Raw genomic sequence first — 8943 nt, 5'->3', positions numbered from 1 at the left:
CTGGGCTCCGGCGATCCTTCCGCCTCAGCCTTCCTAGTAGCCGGAATTACAGGCGCGCGCAGATTTTTTTGGTCATTTTTAAGTTGGAGTTTCTGTTTCCTTATTATTGAGTTTTAGATGTTCTTTGCATATATTGATACAAATTCTTTATCAGATATGTGTTTTGCAAATATTTGCTTCCAGTTTGTGCCTTATCTTTCCATTCTTTTAGCAATGTCTTTTGCAGAGCAGGGGTTTGATGAAGATTTTAACGAAGTCTAATTTAGCAATTAATTGTCTTTCATGAATGGTGTTTTTGGTATTTTATTTAAACATTCATGTGCAAACTCAAGGTCAATTAGATATTCTTTCATGTTATTCTCTAGGAGTTTTACATTTTTGCTTTTGACATTTAGATCTGCAATGCATTTTTGAGTTAGTTTTTGTGAAAGGTGTAAGGTCTATGTCTAGATTTATTTTTGTGTGTGTGGACATACAGTTGAATGCAAAGTTTAGGCACAGAGATATTTTGTGAGAACATTCAAGGCCATAGATATTTATTCACTTAACAAATATTTATTCTACTTGCTGGCAAGGACTGGAATTCTCCCTATTACCTAGCAAGGTAGCATCTACAAACTTTTCTGATCTGATTCCTTCACCCAAGCAAAGTGAGGCACCTAGCCTGCCTTGCTGGATTCACTAATTCTTTGGTCATATATAAAAGTGCTATGGTCAGAGAGTATCAATGTAGCAGGTTCTCTTCTTCCTAGACATAGAGCTTAACTTCATTTTTCTTTGTAGTTAGATGTGGCCATATAAATGTATTCTGATCAGTGGAGTATGAATGGAAATTACGTAGGCCACTTTTAGACTCGAACCACAAAACTCTCCTAAGTGAGCCTTCACACACTCTCTCCTTTATTTACCAAATGCATATAGAACATCTAAGATCTTAGTGAATTGCTGGTCCATGAGATGAAAGGCCACGGGGTCCCTGGATCACTGTGAATCAGATCATCACACCCATCATGCTGATGAATGGCGCATTAGTACAAAATTAAATTTTCTTTCGAGCAACAGAGTTTTGGAGTTGTTAATGACAGCATTTAACTTATACAGACAAAGACAGTCATCCAAGCTCCACTGCCGCTTCATTAACTCTGAGCAAACTCTTCCTGCCCACAAGTGCAAGAAATAGGTAACAAACTCACATGCCTAAAGAAGGTAGTAAATGATGGAAATAAAAAAATGAAGCATGATGGATGTAGGGCTGAAGAGATCTTATGCCTGGGCTAAAGACAGCAGCAATCATCAAGTCTAGGTTTGTTATTTTCTCTTGTTGTTGATATGATTGTGTTAATATTTGTAAGATACTTGGGAGGGGGTGGTCTAGGCCTTTGGTGTCATATTTAGCACACTTTTCTAAGAAGTGTTTGGTCCATAGATGACAACCAACGCATTTCTTTTGCTTTCTCATAAAAAGATCACCAATGATGTGAATAAAATATAAGATGGAGTTAATGAGTCCTTTATATTTGTTAGTATACATCCCTTATCCTCCAACTAGAATCTAAATACTGTAACTCACTTATTTTTATATCCTTATAACTTTTTTGTTTTGTTTTGGTTTTTTTGTTTTTTGAGTTGGAGTCTCACTCTGTCCCCAGACTGGAGTGCAGCGGCCGCTCCCGGCCACCGCAGCCTTGACCTGCTGGGATCCAGCGATCCTTCCGCCTCAACCTTCCAAGTAGCCGGAATTACAGGCATGCGCTACCACACCTGGCTGATTTTTTGATTTGTTGTAGAGATGAGGTCTCGCTGCCCAGGTGGGTCTCGAACCCTCAGGCTCAGGCAATCCACTCACCTCAGCCTCCCAAAGGCGCGGGATTACAGGCTGAGCCACCAAGCCCGGCTCCTTATAACTTTTTTAAAGCCTGCTTTGTATATATAATACTATCAACAAATGATTGTTGAATAAATACTCAATAAATATTTGTTGAATTGACTTTTAGACTTGGTTTCTTTCTATAAATATGAAATGAATTCACTTTATACAGTCATTTAAAATTACTCTTGACTAAAAATTCATATTTTCCTCTCAGAGACAATACTCTATAATCAATGTTAAGGGTTGTTTTTCATCCTCCTACAAAGTATATATTTCTTCTGAATAAGAAGTGTAAGCATTATAGAGATTTACAGGTACCAAGAGGACTGGCAATTAAGTACTTAGTATTTCTTTATTTTCATTAAAGGGGTGAAGGCCTTCGGAGTTCATGAGACACTAAAATTAATGATGCATCCTAATTAAGTAAATGTTCAGTTCCTTTTCTTGACTGCAATACTATATAAAATATATGGAGAAAGAGATCAGATTGCCTTATATCCTCTCTCCATGAAAATAAAAATCCTCCCACTACCGTCAGTCATTCTCTTATTATCTAGGTTTAGATCTCAAATTTCTTTTAATATTTTTCTAATTTTCACCAGCTTCTGAATTTAATCTTATTGTGCTTAGTGTTTTTTCTTCATACCAAGGTTAGTACTTTTCATGTAATCTTCAAATTTAATGGACATTATGCACTTCTCAAACTTATGAAAATGTTTGTTATACTTAAATCATCATATATTGGGTGCTAATATGTGTGAGACTGTATGTAATATATTCTAAGTAAATCAAATTATGTAATGTTATATACCCATAATTCATTAGTTTTTTTTTGTTTTGTTGTATTTTTTTTGAAAACTAGTGGCAGGTTTAGTCTTCTCTACCTTGATTTCTATTCATTCACCATGTAACCAAGTTGGAAGAATCAGCTCTTGATTCATAAAAGATGGTTATTTATTCAGTACATGGAGGAATAGAATGACCATGAAGCAAGAGTCTGCTGCTAAATCATAATGTTCCTAGAGAAGAAAGAACTTACTTATTTTCCGCCATCCTTCGTGACCGGCTCTATTAATTTCTTATTGCTACCTTTACAAATTGCCACAAATATAGTTACTTAAAACAACACTAAATATATTAGCTTACAAATATGGAGATCACAAGTCTAAAATGATCAGCAATGCTTCATTTCCTCTCCAGGGAAAAATCTGTTTCCTTCTCTCATCCTGATTCTAGAGGACACCTTGCCTGTATTTCTCCGCTTATCTCTCCCAGCCCTCCCCGCCACCTCATCCAATTACTGTTTTTACATCTTTCTCTCTGATTCTTGCCTTCTGACCCCTTTTATAAGGATACTTGTGATTACATTAAGCAAACCTGGATAATCTAGGATAATCTCTACATCTCAAGGTGCTTAACATTATAACATTTGCAAAATCTCTTTTGCCATAAATGAAAAGCAGTCAGGTTCTAGAAATTATGATGTGAATATTTAGAAGGCCATCGTTTTTCCTACCACACCCATAACAGTTAATCACTGAAATCCAGATACAAGGAAAGATTGTCGGAAAGGTGCCTCATTATTTTCTGGAATACTTTCATATTTATTATTTTGTGAATTGTTTAAAAAATTGTGCAAGTATATACATGAGAATTGATATGCATAAAGTCATATATCCACTATGGCAATGAATGTATTTTAGTCACTACATTTATAAATAAATTTTGGTAGTACAAATTATCAATCAGAAAATTTTTTTTTAGGTGTCAAACATCTTAATTCTGAGAACTTTCAGTGCCATAATGTTATATAAATATAAACTGATAAGTGTATAATTCAGCTAATAATATTATAAACATTTTGTACTCCTCTGAATATAGTTTACTTGTGAAAAGTCAACGGATGAAAAATTTACACTTACATAAATAACTGGTTAATAAGATTAACACATTCATTCAAACAAATTCTTTCATATTTTCATTGTTTTTCTTTTCTCCTTCAAAAAACTAGAAAATACAATGCATTGTATAAAAAATAATTTGCCAATGCCTTTTACTAATTTTTATGGGCTGACTTCATTCCCCCAAATTCATAGGCTGAAGTCCTAGTCTCCAGTCTGATGGTATTTGGAGGTAGGGATTTGGGAAGGAAATTAGAGTTAAAGTAGATTGTGAGGATCTTTTCCTTAGGATGGAATTAGTGTCCACTAAGAAAAGGAAGATCTCTGTTTCTTTCTTTCTCCCTCCTCCTCCACTCTCACACACCTAAGTGTGCCATCTAAGTGTGAATGCAGTGACATGGCAGTCACCTGTAAACCAGAAAGCAGACCTTGATAGGAACCAAATCTGCTAGCACTTAATCTTGGAATTCTGAAATATTGTTTAAATCACCCAGTTTATGGTATTTTGTTATGGCAGCCTACATGAGCAGACAAACACAGAAATTAATAACAGTCCTTCCATTTCCTCATACTTCACTTCTCTCATTTTCAAATAAACACGCTGCATTACTTCACAACATGGTGAGAGGATTAATATGGTGGATAACATGGTATTTATACGACTATGAAGTCTGATGCATAGGGTCATCATTTTTAATATATTTTGGCTTACTAAGCCAACATATGTCAAATATTCTGAAAATATTTTAAATAATGCTATCACCTAACAACATTGATAAATGTTGGATTAAATTTAAGTATAATAAATCTTTGTAAGAATATTCAAGAGGAAAAGTTCCATAAAATATTTAGTTTAATGCATTAAATGTTTATTGAGTCACTCCTCTGTAGGGTGCTTTGCTAGGTGGTGGGGATATAAAGTGAAGGGGTTGAGAATAAATATGAAAAACAATTGTGGTGGTTTCTTCTTGAGGAAGTGATAGTTACAGAATGTTCTTTGAAATAAGTTAATTTCTGCACTCCAGTATATGTATGTAAAAACTAATGATTAATTATACAAAAACATACACAACAATGCAAATGCTAGAAATGCTTCTATAAAGTACTGATTTTGGGGTTAATGCAGTTATTGTAATTTTATGTTAACACCATAGACTTTTGGGGGAGATGGGGAGGTAGTCTTGCTCTGTTGCTCAGACTGGATTGCAGTGGCACAATCATAGCTCATTGTAACCTCAAATTCTTGGCCTCAAGTAAGCCTTCTGCCATGACCTCCCAAAGCACTGCTGCTATTAGAGTCATAACCCTCCCTGCCCAGTCTCACTATAGTTCACTTATAAATATTTATATTTGATTCTATTATTTGTCATTGCTTAATCCACATATGGTAACCTATTTGAATTAATAATAATTGTCAAATGGATTTTAGTGTTGATATTTGCAGTTTAGGTTTGCCATTTCCAAAAACAAACAAACAAACAAAAGTTTGCATGCAATATTCAAATATATAAAAGAACACTGGTGTGACTTCAATCACTCTAGTACATTGAACATATCTAAATGATTGAACTCCTGTAGCTTTTCTTCAAATTAATTTTTTTTTCCCTAGTCAGAGTCCCACTCTGTTGCCCAGGCTGGAGTGCAGTGGCATGCTCACAGCCACCGGAGCCTCAACCTGCTGGGCTCAGGTGATCCTTCCACCTCGGTCTTCTAAGTAGCTGAAACTACAGGCACGCACCACCACCCCAGCTAATTTTTTGATTTATTGTAGAGATGAAGTCTTGCCAAGTTGCCCAGGCTGGCCTTGAACCTGTGGGCTCAGGCAGTTCACTCACCTCGGCCTCCCAAAGTGCTGGGATTATAGGTGTAAGCCACCACTCTTGACCATAGAACAGGTAGGAAAAAATAAATAAAACATGTGTTGTGTTTTGTTTCATTTCATTTGCCTAATGTTTATATCACAAGGTACTCTCAGTCTCTGCAGTTCTTTCATATTGTGTGTGTGTGTGTGTGTGTGTGTGTGTGTGTGTGTGTGTGTGTGCGCGCGTGTGTGTGTGTGCAGGGGCTAATTAAACATCTTATTTTGAGATGACAGCTTTCCCCTTGTAGCAATCCTATTTCTATATTGTTAGAGAATTTAAAAAGTAGAACAAAGAGGTGACAAGATGGAGTGCGACATTGCAGGTGGTTGGAATTATCTACAGTTTGTATTACGTGGAGGAAATAGTCTAGGGAACAATAACCTAATGCATACTCACACATTCACACACACACAGCACTGAGGATATTTCCTGAGAAAATAAAATTACATCACGTAAGCTTCCTCAGTCAAGTGACTGTGGGGTGGTTAGGGATAAACTAAGGCAGAGGAATTAAAAACTTAACAACCAAAGAGGATTACTTAGCAACAAAATAGACTCAAAGAAGGTTGGCTGCAGTTTATTCATCCTTCTGCTACTTTTTATTTCACTTATTCCCTAGCCCAATCTCAAACAATACCTGTTATAGTGATATAATTGAATTCATTTAGAATTGATATGAAGTTATAAAACCTGCATTTAAAGTCCCTTAAGTTACTAGTTATTGTACGATTACACCAATCACTTAACCTCTCTGGTTCTCAACTTCATCTTAAAATGATCCTTAGAGTCCATTCAAGTTTCAAAATACTTTTTTTGATATTAAAATATAGTGGTCAGTTTACTTAACAGCATAATGATTGAATAAGGTAACGTGAAGATGCTTGCACAAGTAGGTATTTAAGAAACTTTAGATACATTCAGAGAAAGTTCTAAAAACAAAATGAACATAGCAAAGGGGTGAAAAGGAATACCTTCCAGTATTTTAATGATGGTAATTACATATGTTTACATGTGTGTCATGTGTGACTTTCTTTTGTATGTAAAAAACAGTCTGAATTTAATTTTCCTAATATGATCTATTTTTGTTATAAATTACATGATTAAAATCATCTGAAGCGTATAAATATTTTGCTTCACAAATAATTTTTTAAGCAACTTGTTATAAAATGTATCTTGAATGTTGCTTTAGATTAGAAATTTTAGTAGGTGAAGGTAATTAAGAAATATATTAGTTGGTACTCACAGTACTAAAGAAGGCAACAGGATAGCAAACAAAAGCATTGCCAATAATACAAAATGTACTAAAGTAGCTGTTGTGCATTGTGATTATGCTATGATTATGCAAGAAAATACTTTCTCAGCATAAAATTGAAATGTATAATGTTTGGAGTAGTCTCAATACAAACTAGATTTGTTCTGAAAGTAAAAGCCAGCAAGGAGATATAATAGCTCTATTTGGGGGCTGATCACATGCAATTGTATGAGTTAGTGTGGTGCTCAAATACTTAAATTGTTCAATAAACGTTGGATGCTATATGCTATTATAACGTTCAGAAACTATGGGTCACAAAATTAATATTTTTGATTTCCTGTCTTTTATTTCTTTTCAAATATTTAAGAATGGCAACCTCTCATTTATTTTGCATGTAAAGTAAAACATTTAATGTTACCTTTTTTCTACTTTAAGTCAGGTTGTGTCCTCAATAAACAGTTGTATTTTTTTGAATAGTAAATTAGGTAAGTAGCTTTAGGCAACACATTGAGTTCTTCTATGAACAATATTCTTGCTACCTCTCACGTGTGTTTGTAATGAATGTAATTCTGAATAGTCATCCTTTTTATGTGGACCTCAGATCCTCCTAGCAGCACTTGTCAGCTTCTTTAAAGCACTGAGAAATATACAGAAATCATCCTCTTGGTAAAATGAGACAATAGAGGAAACACTTCTGCTCTAGGATGTCATTAGAGCTGGAAAACAACCTGAGGAGAGAGTTAAAAAAAAAAAAAGTTATACCAACATGTCCTTACTGAACCTTTTTTTCCCCCTTGCCAATACTGGCAGTAATAAAGACTACAGATACTTGAGCACATGCGTATTTTCCCTTGCTGTTGTAATATGCCACTTGACTATTTCTCTTCTGAGATTTTACATTAGTGATTTATAGAATATTGATCATCTAAAATGAGGTTTATTCTTATCAATGGGATTTTAAAATCATATATTTTAGATGAGGTTAAGGCCATCCTGTTTGCATCAGAAATAAATTTTGTACCAACTAGCTTATCCTTTCTTATTAGAATTTGAGAACAAGGGATTAAAGTAGGACTTACAACAACAGGGAAAAAATTTAATATACAGATTTTACCAGTAAAATATACTTTATAATTCAAAATTGCAATAATTTCTCTTAGAGCAAGTCTACTTTCATTTTTACAACCCTAATGGTCAGCTTACACTTGAAAACCAAGTTTACCCAATTCACAACACTTGTTATTCCCCACATTCAGTGCCATATGATGTAAGCACAGTCAAGAGCTGTTTGGCTTCTCTCCACTCCTATGCCTCCCCCCTCTTCACGTTATGAGCACAGACAGGCTGGGGGTGCTATAGACTCGTGGAAAACCAGAGGGTTTTATGAATTTATCCTATTAGCACAACATGCAAACTGCCATTGTGGACACCTCGAATTTATAGCAGTACGAGAACCAGAATTCAGATGTGCACGTAGTTAAGTGGTTCCTGCAGCTGTCATTTACCTGCAAAAGGTGAAGTACCACCATTCTCATTTTGGGAACTGAAATAATATTATATTTTAGCACATGGCCAAGGCATACCAAAAGCATAAGCACGTGGCCACCACCCCAAAGTATTTTCTTTCAAACAAGTAGGAATCTGCGGGCTTCCCTTGTTTGGTTTTTACATGCAAAATATGAAGGCCCTAACGCGTTCTCATATGGTCTCCTTCACACTCCCTCCTTCGAAGGCACCCTGATAGGCGACCACCTTCCTAAGAAAGAGGGGGAAAAAAATTCCACCGGCCCGGCTCGTGATTGACATACAGAGAGCAGATGAATGAACGGAGTGGGGGAGGGGCGGTGGGAAGCCATGTGTTTCCTCTGCGGCCGCAGCGGAGGCGCTTACTGACCCAGAACGTTTTTATCCAGGGCCGATGTGGACTCGCTCTGTCACGCCGCGCCTCCGCCTCTACCAGAAATCACCGTCCACCCTGCCTTGCCCTTCTCTTTCTACAGAAGAGAGCGAGAGGCGGGCAATTCTTCAGCTTCGGGGCCCGGGGGAAGGCAGGGCGGG

General features: G+C 36.1%; 1 long non-coding RNA gene across 1 annotated transcript in view; it reads right to left on the bottom strand.

The window, feature by feature from the left end:
* The window catches only part of LOC110595743, a 19068-nt gene extending 11601 nt beyond the window's left edge, over positions 1-7467 (bottom strand). The window contains exon 1 of the long non-coding RNA XR_002482041.1: positions 7304-7467. This is a non-coding gene — a long non-coding RNA (uncharacterized LOC110595743). The remainder of the gene's footprint in view (positions 1-7303) is intronic.
* Between the last annotated feature and the right edge of the window lie 1476 nt (positions 7468-8943).

The sequence above is a fragment of the Carlito syrichta genome, unplaced genomic scaffold, assembly GCF_000164805.1.
Source record: "Carlito syrichta isolate Samal-C Ts95f unplaced genomic scaffold, Tarsius_syrichta-2.0.1 Scaffold303983, whole genome shotgun sequence".
In the NCBI taxonomy this organism is placed as follows: domain Eukaryota; kingdom Metazoa; phylum Chordata; class Mammalia; order Primates; family Tarsiidae; genus Carlito; species Carlito syrichta.
This window is presented reverse-complemented; position numbering and strand designations above follow the sequence as displayed.